A 14,703-nucleotide genomic window follows, 5' to 3' on the forward strand; every position below is an offset into this window, starting at 1 on the left:
TCCCCTCTTTTCCTGAACTCTATTTCTCTTTCCTTTCTGAAAACAAGTGAGCTGTAAATACTGTTTAACCTTCTCCCTCCCCTCCGCACTATAAAAACACAAATATGCCATAACTCAGCGGGCCCAGCCACCGCGCCTCCAACATGCCCTGCTCCGGGCCTCTCAGGAAGGTCATAACAAACGACTTTCCGATTCACTGCTCCTGAAATAATTTTGTGTATTAAAACCTGAATCTGCACTTTCTGGACCTGAAAGCCTCTCTTAATTATGCCAGGCGTCCTTGGGGTGGACAGCGATCCTTCACTGCTACGGCACCGCTAACCAACCGGAGAAACGGGCGAGAGCGGGCTCACCGACACACACACACACACACACACACACACACACCCCGATACGAGAAGGCTGCCACCGTTGCCCCCCTCCCTGCCTGCTTTCCACCCCCCCCCACCTTCGCTTTGCCCAATCTGTTTTCAAAGTGTGTCTGTCCTTTATTAAATTGTTTTCTTTCCCACATTATCAGTTGCCATGGAGACCTCATCTCTCGGATTATTTGAATTTCATTATATCTATTGATTTGGGAGCATTTCATCTTTTTTATTGTTTTTCTGTCAATTTTCAAAACGAATAACCATCTAATTTGCGTCAGCGCTGATTATGTTTGTCCCTCAATAGAGGTCGGCAGCTGCGTGGGGAGGGGGGGGGAAACAAATCAATGGGGAAAGCATCATAAACCTTCCCAGGACAGTCTGCAGGGTGAGTGGGTGACATTCCACACGAGACACGGGGGGGGGGGGGCGCCCACGCGAGGAGACCGGCCTTCCTTTCGCACCCGCTTCCTGGGCCCCCCCCCGCACACACCCCTCTTTCTCTCTCTTTTTTTTTTCTTCCCTCTTTCTTTTTCTTACATCCCGTTCCCAAACTTCTGCTTTTTTTTTTTTTTTTTTTGCAAAGCTGTCTGCTTTTTTGGGGGATTTGTTCCTTGCTTTTTTTTTTTTTCTTCCTGGCATCCCCCATTTTGGACAAACAGGGTTAAGTTGGAGGTGGGGTGTGTGTGTGCGTGTGTGGTGGGGTGGTGGGAAGTCTTCAAACGGGTTCGAGGGAAGAAGGAACGCCGGCGAATAAAAAAAATTAAGGGAAGGTAAAGGTATATATATATATATTTTTTTTTCCAAAAAAAAAAAAAAAAGGCAGGGAAATTAGGGAGAGAGGGGAGGGAGGAGGAGGGGGTGGGGGTAAAAAAAAAAGAGGAAAGGGCAATTTGCAAATTGCTTACTCTGATTTTTTTTAAATAATTTATGCCATTTTTAAGCATTTTGTGTATAAATTTTTTAATAAGCCGCCCCGGAGCAAAATGGCCATTAGCATCCTGACGTCCCTTCTGCCCAACGGACTGGTGGTACGGGATCAATTTTCCAAGAGTACTTCCCCCCCCACCCCTTTACGACATGATAAAACCTTTTAAAGCAACTTGCATAAATATGGAATATTTTTTTTGCCTCCCAACCACCCCCGCCACCCCCACCCCCTCCCCTTTTTTTTTTTTTATAATAGCCTCTACTTATCCGCTAGGGAGAAAGCACGCATGTCTCCAAACGTCTGTGTGTGTCTGTGTGTGTGCGTGCGTGTGTGTGTGAGTGCGCACCGGGGGGGGGTTTTTGGGGGGGCGTGCAAGGGGAGGGCAGCTGGCAGTAAGACAGGCCCAGCCCTAACTGGAGCGGACCTGGTTGTCCTTCTAACAAGGGCACAAACTTTCATTAGAGATGCACGCAGTCAAAGGCAATTTAGGGGAAACGTGCAGTACGGAAAAATAAGACCTCAGCATTTTTTGTTTAAATACTCTTGCTTCCTTGCCTTTGTCCGGGGGAAAATGTGTGTGTGTGGGGGGGCTCTACCCTTGAGCAAAAGCTCTGTGTCCAAAGTGACCCTTCCTTGGCCTGCAGGGAGGGGAAGGCAACCGGGGGAGGAAAACGGACCCCGGTGGTGGGCAGGGATGAGCAGAGAAAAGAGCCAGTGTTTTGCCGGGCCAGTTTCGGCTGCCCACAGGCCCCGGGGCGGATTACAGAGACAAAAAACGGTCAATATCCAATATATATATATATATATATATATATATTTTGTTGAGAGATCGGCCGCCCCGGGGCTGCAAAGGGACAGGCCCTCATTGAAAAAGCAGAGGGTATTCCCACTGCTTCTGGGCCACCTGTCCCATCGTCCCGGGGTGGGGGAGAAGGACATCACGCCGAGGTTAAGGAAAAACCCGGAGAAAAACATCCGGAGCTGCCTGCCACCCAGTACGTACAAAAAAAAAAAAGTAATTTCCAGAGCCGGGCCAGGCGCACGACTCGGGCACCAAGAAATCAGCCTGCACCAGCTTAAGGAAGGGGCCCAAATTCGCCAAGGCTAAAATAAAAGATCTGGATTCCGTGGCAGGAGGACGAGATCTCTTTTTTTCTTGCATAGTCCACGGCGGCTTGCAGCGGTACAGGCCGCTCTTTGACTTACAACAGTTCCACTTAGCGGCTGTTGGAAGTTTATGACGGCGCCCCAAAAAAGATGACCTAGGACGGGATCTCCAACCCCCGGTCCGTGACTGGAACCGGGCCGCGCAAACAAGCAAAGCCTCCATCCGCGGGATGCAGGCAACACACAAAACCACACGCCCTCCGGTCCGCGGAAAAAATCTCTCTCTGCGACCGGTCCCTGGTGCCCCAAAGGTTGGGGGGCCTCTGACCTAGTGCCGTTCTTTCCACACTGAGGACCACCGCAGCTTTCCCCAAGGTGGCGGGATCGAAATTCAGGTGCTTGGGCCACCGGTTCGTACTTATGACGGTTGCAGTGTCCCTTCTGGCCAGCCAACGCCAATGGGGAAGCCGGATTCATTTAACGAGTGTGTTACTCAGGAGCAAAACCAAGATGGCAGACCCTAGGCACTTTGGGAAAGCTAGAGCTGGATGTAGGACATGATGCTCCCGCAGACTCTGCCCAATTCATTCAACTGCAATAGCAAGAGCGTTTAGACTTACGTACCATTTTGCAGTGTTTTACAGCCCTCTCCAAGCGCTATGCAGAGTCAACGTACTGCCTCCCCCCAACACTCTGGATCCTCCTTTTACCGATCCCGGAAAAAGGGAGCCGGGTGAGGATCGAACTGCTGGCAATGGGCAGAGTCCGCCTGCAGTACTGCATCCTAGCCACCAGGGCTCCAAACCAAGCCGCTCGGCATTAAAGTGGACCAGAGTTGGGATGGTCGGTCGGTTCCAATCCCGCCCTTCTTTGGACTCGTCTTTTTGTCTTAAGATATTTCCACCATCAACACAGACCCGGTTGCATGCTACAGAAAAGTCAGATGCTTCAGTAAGCGTCTTGGTGTGTGTGTGTGTGTGTGTGTGTGTGTGTGTGTGTGTGTGTGTGTGATGAGAGAGAGAGAGAGAGAGAGAGAGAGAGAGAGAGAGAGAGGAGGGAGAGGGAGAGGGAGAGGGAGAGGGAGAGTGTGTAGGACAAGAGAACAAACCCAGGTAATTTGAAAAGGCAAGGCCTGGCTCCTTGAGGGCAGGTGTTTCAGCTCATTCCGCCCAATTCGGAATCCTGATAAAAAACACGCGGACATAAAACAGCACGGGGGTGGCAAGAAATGGGATGCTTTTCACAGTGGGAGAAGCATCTAACTGGCACACCACAGAGGCAAAGGCAGAGAAGGACTGGTGGGTCCTGGGGCAGTTCCTGCGGGGGACGTGGGGGACAGAAGGAATACCGGCGGGGGGCTCCTTTGCTTGGAAATTACAAAGACAGGTGTCAAAAACTCACCTCACCTACTAGAGGGTGAAGCGCACACCAGGTCACTTAGGCGAGAGGGACAACGTGGAAACGTAATAAAAGAAACAGGCGAAGAAAGACAGCTCGCTCCATTAGCGGCTGTTCAGAGTAAGGACGGCACTGGCAAACGGGGACTCATTATTTTTATTTTATTTATTTTAATTCCATTTATATCCTGCCCTTCTCCGAAGACTCAGGGGGGCTTACAAGCTTAGCAGACTCATAACCATTTCTCGCCCTTACGACCATCCCGGCATCCCCGCCGAGCAAAATTCAGACCCTTGGGTACCACTGCTTCCTAGTTACGACCGTCGCAGTCTACCCGGGGGTTGGCAAAGGGCGGGAACTGTGAACGGAGGCGGTTGGCCCGCACGCATTTGAGCGCCAACCCAGTGGGGAAAAATGCCTGTTTTGCACCTGAATCCCTAGGAGCAATTTTATTTTATTTAGAGATGGCACTTTCCTGTCTTCTGGACTCATACAAAGACTCGAAAGGAATAGGAAGGGGAGAGGGAGGAATGGGGTAGACGGGAAAAGGGAGCATCATTTCAGGAGAAATCCAGGCACGTGAGAAAAAAAAAACACCGACACTCAACTTTTGCCAGGCTGACAATATGCCCGCAGCGAGAAAAATGCCAGGGAGGGGGGGGAGAGAAATCCATTCTTCCATCAAATGCCTTCCCTTCATCTCCTCCCCCCCCCCCCCCGCCACCTTTGCTTTAACTGTCATTAAAATAACAAGTTTCTATTCCAGTCTAAACATTCCCACATTGTAAGAAGGGTTATGTTACACCAGAGTCACCCGTCCGGGCCCAGTGTTTGCAAAGAAACCGCGCGGCAGGTCCCCCTCCACACACACACACGCACACACACACACCGCCTGACAAAGTGACTTATTAAAGTTTAAACAGTAATTAACGGAACAATAAAAATAAAGGGATGTTTGGGGAGTCGTAGAACGCGCAGGGTTTTTTGGCAATCCCAGCAAAAAGAAAAAAATGTTGTTGTTGTTATTGTTGTTCTCCCCGGTGCCCTGAGCTGGCAGGAGTGGGGGGGTGGCAGGAAAAAAGGGAGAGGGGGAAGACGGCTGGAGAAGAAGTGCTGGCAGGCCAGGAGGAAAGCTGGTTGGGGCTGCAATTCCTTGCCTGGGGAACAATATTTGGGATTGGGGGGCTCTCTGCCCAGAGGCACAACAGGCTGCCAGCCTATGAACCGTCCTGGGAGGTGAAGGGGTCAAGGCCAAAGAGAAGGCAGGGCTCCAGAGGAATTGTGGCCCTCGTCCAGAAAAGATCCTCTTAGATCCTCCAGTGAGGGTCAGCTCCCGACATTTGATCTACACCCTTTGCAGGACAGAAGAGGGAAGCCGCGCAATGTCACAGAACGACAGAGTTGGAAGGGGACCCTCGGAGCTCTTCTAGTCCAACCCCCTGCTAGAAACAGGGAACCCTAGACTGCTATTCCGGACAAGTGGAAGCTGTCCAAGCCTCCAGTGATGGAGCGCCCACAACTTCTGGAGGCGAGCCGTGCCGCTGGTTAATTGTCCTCGCCGTCAGGACGTTTCCCCTTAGTTCCAATTGCTTCTCTCCGTAATTCGTTTCCACCCGCCGGCACTTCTCGGCCTGCCTTCGGGCGCTTTGGAGAATAGCTTGACACACCACCACCCCACTCTTCTTTAGTGGGCAAGCCCCTGAGATAGCGGGACCCCATCATATCCCTCCTGGTCCTTCTTCATTTTGTCAGGTAGGGCCCACCGTTCAAGTCTATTGAGATCGGCCTGGATCTTGAGCCAGGCTTCTGGGGTGTGGGCTATTCCAGCTAAACAGTATTCCCGATAAAAGGAGAGATCGGAGTGGTGTTTTCATAAGACTGCAGCCCCTCTGGAGAAACCCAGCTCCCTTCTCCTACCTAGCCAATGACCAAGTGCCTGAGAGTTGGCATGGGGAGACCCCAGTTCTAGCCCAACCTCAACCAGAGAAGGCTGGCTGAAGTTATTGCTGATGAATTTGGGCCAGTCACTGCCTCTCGGCCCAACCTATTTCACGTCCTTGTTGGAGAAAGGGCCATGGAAAAAATAAGACACGGCTAACAATTTAAAAAAAATAATAATAATCAAGAAATGTATTCCGTTTATTTCTGTATTAGTCGACAACTCTAGGACAAAAGGATTGGTAGGAACTATGTGATAATCAAGAAAGAGAAAGGCGGGCAAGACGCTGAGGAATAATACATGTAGAAATTCAATAATCTTTTTCAACTTGGGTGCTTGCTCGACTTCTTCCAAGGCAAAACTGCAATTCCCAAGGATGGGGTGGCAACTGGGAAGCTTACAAATCAGAGGAGGCACCTTAGTTGTGGAGCGCTGCACTTTCCCGGGCAGTTGTGTTGTGCTAAGAGACTGGGACCAAAAAAAAAAAAAAAAAAAAACCTGGGGTGGCCTGGGAATGCAAACAGGAGATTAGCGAGCCGAGTCTTAAAGCAAACAAACCTAGATCAACTGGTTCCAAAGGAAACAGCTAACTAACTGACAATAATGACTTCTTTCTAGAATCAATGTAGGGCTGGCTGTTCATTGCATTTGAATTTCCTACTGGCAATAAAAAAAAAAACATGTGAAGAAGCGACCCAAGTTGAAGTCCACAAGTCATTCAAGGGCCAAGTTTGAAGAATCCCTGCTTTGGCCTTATCAGGGTGTGATACCCAAGAGGGTTGTCAAATCAGCCACAACGGAGGAACTCATCATCCGGATGGTGGTTAGCAGCAAACCCTGGATTGTTCACCTGACATGGCCAAACAGGCGGGGAAGCTGCCTGACCGCAGATGTGAAACATAAATGGACGAAGCAGGCAGAGAGCATTACGAAGCATTGGCCCAGGCAACGATCGACGGGCGATTTATTGAAAGACGTAATCGCTTCTTGTTGAGCGAGCCACGGATAAAATCTCCTATCTGGAGACACCCCAAAGGTCCCCGATTTCAGCCACTGCGAGGCAAACCCCTACTAGCAAAGATAGCCCAGGAAACGGAAGGTGGAGATGGCCTTTTTGCGCGCGTGTGTGGGGTGTGTGTTTGGCATTAATTAAATTGCAGACTTGCAGTCTTATGGAGACTGCTGGGTTTATAGGACGCGGAGCAAAGGGAAAGATGACTCTGTGTGTGTCTGTGTGTGTGTGTGTGTCCGTGCGCGCATGAGGGAGCGAGCGAGCAAGCGGTGAGGTCACACACTACTAGTGAATCTGTGATTTCCCCCCCCCTCTTTCCCCTGTTGTGCAGTTGCCGTCTCCCCAACAGTCATCCTGGCCAAGCTTTGACCAGAACAGCATCCCTTTTCATCTCTCACCTGGACCATCAAGGATGGGAATATCGAAAACAGATTCCCACCACAGCTTCTCTGTCAACCATGAGTGTGGTCCTCTCAAGGTCTGCTCTGCCAGTTCAAGTCCATAAAAAAAACAGCAGAAAGATCTCACGTCATGGTGGAACCCCGTCACCACATCATCCTAAAACGCCTTTGGTCTCCACAGAGCCATCGACTGGAGCCTGAGTTGCTTAATCTACCTGCAGCCTTGCTTATTATTGGTTGATGTCATCTCTCGTTGGGGGCCTATCTCTCACGTCGTGTGTGGAAGAAGCCAAAGCAAATAATAGATTTATTTATTTTTTTTAAAAAAAATAATTTAAAAAATCTACATAGCCATCAGCCCAACTAGGTAGAAGAAGCATCTCGTTCGGACTCTCTTGGAACATCAGATACGCAAACCATCGGCAAAGCAGGAGAGAATAGCTGTATTCTAGTTTGAAATGATTAACCAAAGAGGTCAAAGAATTAGGCCAACTCATCCTTTAAAAAAAAGCAAAAAAAAAACAAACCCCGCCAACAACCCAGAAATAAAAACGACACAAATCAATCACAGGCCATGTGTCAGTGACTCAAATTAGCCTCTGCTTGCTAAACATCTGGCTTTACGATGCAAATCTGATCACAACATTTCTGGATTTCCCCCCCCCACTCGCTTCCCCCCCCCACAGAACGGTGATATCTCTTAAGAGGAACTTGGCTACATGACTAGATCCTTCCCTTGGTGGCGGAAGCTCCTGTCATCTCCGGGATCAAGCAGGAAGAGAGAGAGAGAGAGAGATCTAGGGAATCAGCCCTAAGGGAGTACCGAGGATCTTCGACAGGGTGATATCTCTTAAGAGGAACTTGGCTACATCACTAGATCCTTCCCTTGGTGGCGGAAGCTCCTGTCATCTCCGGGATCAAGTGGGAAGAGAGAGAGAGAGAGAGAGATCTAAGGAATCAGCCCTAAGGGAGTACCGAGGATCTTCGACAGGGTGATATCTCTTAAGAGGAACTTGGCTACATCACTAGATCCTTCCCTTGGTGGCGGAAGCTCCTGTCATCTCCGGGATCAAGCGGGAAGAGAGAGAGAGAGAGAGAGAGATCTAGGGAATCAGCCCTAAGGGAGTACCGAGGATCTTCGACCGGAGCACAACCAAGGAACTCTTTGTTCCCCGCTTCTGTTGTTTTGGGGGGTTTTTTCCTAGAGAGAGTTTGGAAAGAAAAAGGAGCTAATTTGGGAGTCTTTTTTATTATTATTATTAAATCGAGGCCTTTGTGCTTGTGGATTTAGCCGTTGTCAACCATCTGGAATACAGAATTACAGCCACCTCCCTTAATCCTATATTCCTTAAGCCCTAAAGCTGGTTAGGGCAGAGAGAGGAAGAGGAGGCAAGGGGCAGAGGGATGAAGGGGGACAAAAAAAGGCAGAGAGGCCGAAAAAACGAGGCAAATTCTTTGCTTTCTTTCTCCCTGTCCTTGGAAGTGTGTCGGGAGAAACCGCAACTGCACAACAGGGGAAAGAGGGTGTGTGTGGGGGGGGGGGGGAAAGCACAGATTCACTAGTGGTGTGTGAGCTCACCGCTTGCTTGCTCGCTCCCTTACGCGCGCACGCACACGCACACACACACAGAGTCATTCTGTCCCGCACAAGGCTGTCAGGTAAATTAGATCTGAAAGCTGACAATTTCTGACCATATTTCCTTGATTATTTCAAACAAATGCGCACCAGCCGCTGTAAGGAGATTACGGTGACATAAAACGTCCCGAGCGGGAGGGAGGGAGGGCAACGAATCCAGGTCACCCCCATCCGTCCCCCATTTGACAGCCGCTATATCGCTATCCAATCCAATAAAAAAATTCCCCCCTTTTGCTTTAATTAATTTTACAGCTAGCTTGCTTAATTACTTTCAATCAAAATCCTCCTGCCATCGCAAAATTAGAGATGGTTGAGCTCCATTAGCCTAAATTCTTCATTTCCATACAGAAAGAGAGGCGGGCTTCCCGGCAGAGCAATCGGGGGTGTCTCCCCAACTTGCCACGCTGACGGCTCCTGGCGAAGCCTGGCCCTGCGGGCAGCGGAAGGAGAGCTGCCGGGCCGGGCAAGGGTGGCTCGCTGGCCGTTGCTTCTCTTCCCTTTCTCCCCTTCCCCCAGGTTGGAACGGGCTACCTCCTTGCCGGCTTCACACGGCAGACTAAACCCCCCCCCCCCAATGTGGGAGAACAAAGCCCCTGTGTCTACGTTCAAGTAGGGCAGGAGACCCCCCCCCCAGGGCTGCCGCATTGGATGGCGAAAACAAAGAGTTGATCTCTCAGGAAAAAGATCCCATGTTAGCCGAGTCTACATGACGGTACACCGGGCTGGAAAGCAAGAGATTCTGAGTTCTGAGTTCAAGTCCTGCCCTTAGCCATGAAAACCATCTCTCTCTCTCTCTCTCTCTCTCTCTCTCTCTCTCTCTCTGGGATCAACTAGCAGTTTTGCCTGGACCAATGGAGGTGACCAAGTTACCGTACGGCTTCCATTGGCACAGCCTGCTAGATTACTCTGGCAGAGTTGTATCTCAGGAAGTCCTAGATGAAATCTGGATTCAAACCCGAGATTAATGAGAGGTTGACACAAAGAGGAGAGGGTCAACTTATTTATCGTAGCACCTGTACAAGAAACGACGGATGGAAACGAATCCAGGAGAGAAAGACGCAACCTGGAACTAAGGAGAAACTTCCTGACAGTCAGGACAATTAACCAGTGGAACAGCCTGCCTCCAGAAGTTGTGGCTGCTCCATCACTGGAGGTGCTATCCTGAAGGTTAAAACCTTACTCTTGTCTCACTTCACTTCACACAGCACCCACACCCCACTGACAGGTGAAGCCCAGGGCCACTTGTAGGATGGACCGGGGGGGGGGGGAGTTCAGGAGAAAGATGCTGTCTCTGTAAAGGCCCAGATCCATCAATTTCTGCGCCGGTGTGAAGAAGCAGCGAGATCTGACTTCTAATATACCTGCTGACTTATAGGGTAAGGAAAAAGGCAATCAAGCATTGTTAAGCACTGCAGCCATGAAAGATGTCACACCAGCCACATGGATGGGAGCCATTTCTATCAGGAGAGGGACGAACAAGCCAGGGCAGAGCTGGCTGAGGTGGGAATCGGAAGCAGTCTAAAGTTACTTATAGGTAGGCCTGGATTGGCAACGGTTCGTTGAGGGACGGTCCAAAGCAACCGCGGCGCTGTGAAAAGGGACTTAACGACTGCTTTCCACGCTCACGACCATCTGCAGCCTCCCCAGGGTCACGCCATCAAAATTCAGGTGCCGTAAAATGGGGCGAACTCGCTGGAGAAAGGTTTCGCGTAGCAAGGTAAATTTTGGGCGCTACCTGTGTAAGGCTACTTAACCAGAAATATCAAAATAAGATCAACACACACACACACACACACACACACACACACACACACACACACACGTCTGCCTCTCCTGTACCACATTTGGCATGTTGGGGCGGGGGGGGGAAAGGGGAGGAAGACAGAATGGGGTATGTCTACTCTAAGAGAAGGAGTAGGGACCCTCTTCCAGCCTTCTTCCAGTATCTCAGGGGCTGCCCCAAAGAAGAGGGAGTCAAGCTACTCTCCAAAGCGCTCGGAGGCACGACGAGAAACAACGGATGGGAACTCGTCAAGGAGAGAATTGTAACAGCAACCGGCGCTTTCCAAATCAAAGAGGCCCACTCTTCTTCACAAGGGTGTTGACCAAACTGTGTCAATGCTTCTTCTGAAACGGCTGCTAAATGAGCGTTAGGGATATTACGCAAACTTTCCATGAGGGTGGCGAGGAGGAGGAAGAGGAGGAGGAGGAGGAGGAGGAGGAGGAGGAGGAGGAGGAGGAGGAGGAGGAGAAGAAGAAGAAGAAGAAGAAGAAGAAGAAGAAGAAGAAGAAGAAGAAGAAGAAGAAGAAGAAGAAGAAGAAGAAGAAGGAGAAGAAGAAGAAGAAGAAAAAGAAGACGACCAAGACCAAGACCAAGACCAAGTCATTGAATGGGATGACCCATGCAATGAAGGTGCTTGGCTGAGGTAGGGAGATGAAACGCAGAAGCACTGGTGCAAACTTGAAATTTGGCTGCCCAGATTCAGGATGCAGCCAGCGAAGCAAAGGTGACAGAAATGAGGACACTTTGCTCGTAATTTCTCCTAAAACTGGCGCTCTCTCACTTGCCTCGTGGTTGTTTTTTTTCCCCCCTTTGGGCCTGCTGAGTTCTCAGGACCAGCGGGACCCAGCCCCCAGCTTACCCCTCGCCCTCCCCCAGGATTTACCCACCACATTCCTGTCCCTAATGTTCCGAGAGAGAGAGAGAGAGAGGCCGCGACAATAGATCACAGCTAGCCTTAAATCCACCGGTCTGTCTCCTTAAATAGCAACGGGCCATCGCCGGGCCTGACGGTAGTGGGAAGCGTGTTATTCTTTCCCCTCGTCGCCTGGCTGGAGCTGTTCAGACCCATCAGCGTTACTCGTCCCAGCAACAAACAGGAGCGGTGGGAAAAAGCTGGATGGAGGAATGGTCCAGAACGGTCCCCTCCGCTGACGTTCCTCCTCCGCTCAACGGCACACCAAAAAGGCTTTGGCCACATCGGGGTGGGCGGGTGGGGTTTCCCCAAAGCAGAAAACGTAGCCACCATCCTATGGAGTTCCTTAAATTAAATTGAGGTGTGTTTGCTTCTTCTCTCTCTCTTTCTTTTTTTTTTGCTAAAGGCAGCAAAAGCAGCCAGCCTCTGAAAGCCCCCCCCCAAGCTGAAGATTTACACAGGACAGCCTGAAATACCTAGGTAGGAGATATTCCCTGATTTGTTGTTCCTGCGGCAGGTTTGCCTTGGGTCTTTCGATTCCCCCCGAAGTTACAACCGGGGCTGGTGGGGGGGGGGGTGCAGAAGCCTCGGTCTCCCCCTCGCTCCCATCCCCCTGGGGTGGCTGCCCTCCAAAGCCATCTTCAGCTGATTAAGGATTTCTAACAGGATGTGGAGATTTGCAAGAAGGCCTGGCTGCGGATCAACTGGGGCAGGCAGCCAAACGGACTGTGAGTGTGTCAGATCGGGGAACTGCTCTGCTTCGAAAGCGGCCGCCACTGTTCTGGCACCTGGGCGCTGATGTCCCTGCCTGCAGCACAGGAGCACCCGGCCTTATCTGGCTGTGCCCGCCGGCATTGCCAAACAGGAAGTTGGAGGGCAAAGTGCTGACCCCCCCACCCCGAGCCTTGGCAGTTGGCTAAGGGCAAGCCACAGAGCTGTGCTCCTGCCAATAGGTAGGCAACGGCCCTCTTCGCCCTGCGCGGTGTGTGGCATTGCCGCTGCAGCTCTCCTTCAAGAGCCTCGGTGGCACAAGCGCTTAGGATGCAGATCCTGGCTAGTTCAAGGTTGAACTCAGCCTTCCAGCCTTCCGAGGTCGGTCAAATGAGGACCCAGATTGTTGGGGGCAAAAGGCTGACTCTGTAAACCGCTTAGAGAGGGCTGTAAAGCATTGTGAAGCATTACATAAGGCTAAGTGCTATTGCTATTTTCCTTCCTTCCTTCCTTCCTTCCTTCCTTCCTTCCTTCCTTCCTTCCTTCCTTCCTTCCATTCATCCATTCATTCATGGTATGCAATGGTTAGAATTGCAGGCTAACTCTGCCCACTGCCAGCAGTTCGATCCTGACCGGCTCAAGATTGACTCAGCTTTCCATCCTCCCGAGGTTGGTAAAATCAGGACCCAGATTGTTGGTGTGTGTGTGTGTGAGAGAGAGAGAGAGAGAGAGTGCGCGCACATGCGCGCAATAGGCCGATTCTGACAACCGCTTAGAGAGGGCTGCCAAGCACGGCAAAGTGGCATATAAGTCTAAGCAGGCAAAATAACGGTTGCTCATTCTTTGCGCCTTTAAGCTTCCCCGTGCACTGGAACCCAGGACGGGCTGCGCTGTCAATAAAAGTAAAATACCGGGCGGCTCGGAACTGCCCAGCGCAGAAAACCTCCCTTCCTCTCTGGCCTGAGATCCAGAGAAGACAGTCCTCCGCTGGGTCTTGGTATTAATAAAGTAACTCGGAGCAAAAATGAGGGTAGCAGCAGGGAGGGAAGGGGGGGCCACTTGGCGTGGACGGGAGCAGCAGCAGCAGCAGCGCCGAGGCCCTTTGGACCCGCTCAGCAGAGTCATTGTAGTGCCGAAAAGCCCAGCGTCAGCTCCTGATGGCCCAGAGCTGAGGTGAAGGAGGCAGGCGTGGATATTGCTGGCTGAGGCCAAAGGGATGCCGTTGGAAGAGTCTAAATATGACCAGGTTAGCACTTTCAGTCTCTTAATGGCGGGTCACCATTAATAAGCCCTGGGCCCGAGGGTGTAGTAGGCTGCTCTTCCCGCCCCCCCATCCCGAAATACTCATTTCATTAACTTTTACTGCAGAGAGAGCAGAACACCTGCTTGCCGGCTGAGGTGGCTAACAGGTTAATGGGGAAGAGAGAGAGAGAAAGAGAGAGAGAGAGAGAGAGAGAGAGAGAGGCAGAGAAAGAAAGAAGAGAGAGAGTAAGAAGAGAGAGACAGAGAGAGAAAGAGAGACAGACAGAGAGAGAGAGAAAGAGAGAGGCAGAGAAAGAAAGAAGAGAGACAGAGAGCGAAAGAGAGACAGAGAGACAGAGAGAGGCAGAGAAAGAAAGACGAGAGAAAGAAGAAAGAGAAAGAGAGACGAGAGAGAGAGAGAGAGGCAGAGAAAGAAAGAGAGAGAAAGAAGAAAGAGACAGAGAGACAGAGAGAGGCAGAGGAAATAAAGAAGAGAGAGAAAGAAGAAAGAGAGAGAGACAGACAGAGAGAGAGAGAAAGAGAGAGAGAGGCAGAGAAAGAAAGAAGAGAGAAAGAAAGAAGAGAGAGAGAGAGAGAGAGAGAGAGAGAGAGAGAGAGAGAGATTGAGTGGAAGTAGAACAAAGGCTGATCCAAATCTGATATCCCTGATCAGCAACAGGAATACATAGATACATAGAGATATAGAGATATAGAGATTTTGGAAGGGTTCCAAATGTCCTATTCGGCCTTAGCAATCCAGTCGGTACCTTAGCGTTTGAATTTGCAGAGAGAATCTCGGCAGCCACCCAGGGAAGAAACAAACGTCCTGTCAAACATTCCCAGGTAGCCTGAGAAATTCCAGCTCGTTGGCTGGCTGGCTTCACACTTCTCAGTCAGTCGTGGGGAGGGCAGCCGGGGGGGGGGGGAAAGAGCGTGGCTGGGGACAAAAGCAGCTGCCAATCAGCGTCCCCATCTCAAGATTCCTATCGATCTGCCCTACTTGGCAGCTTACGCCGAAGTGACTGTCGGTGGTGAGGGAATCAATGAGGACTGCTGGACTGGAGAGCTTTGTGATGGGAAGCGGAGATAGATAGATCAGCCCGTGGGAAGGGGAAGAAGGCCTGGAGTATCTTTATCTGATATGGAATATTGGAGACTTTTTTTTTTTCCATTCGTCTCCTTTGCAAATCAAACATTTCCTGCGCTGGGTGTGTTGGGATGCCGTGGCTTTCCAAATTCTCTCAGGAATATTTCAGGACTTGTGT

Source organism: Vipera ursinii, assembly GCF_947247035.1.
Source record: "Vipera ursinii genome assembly, chromosome: 17".
Taxonomy (NCBI): Eukaryota; Metazoa; Chordata; class Lepidosauria; order Squamata; family Viperidae; genus Vipera; species Vipera ursinii.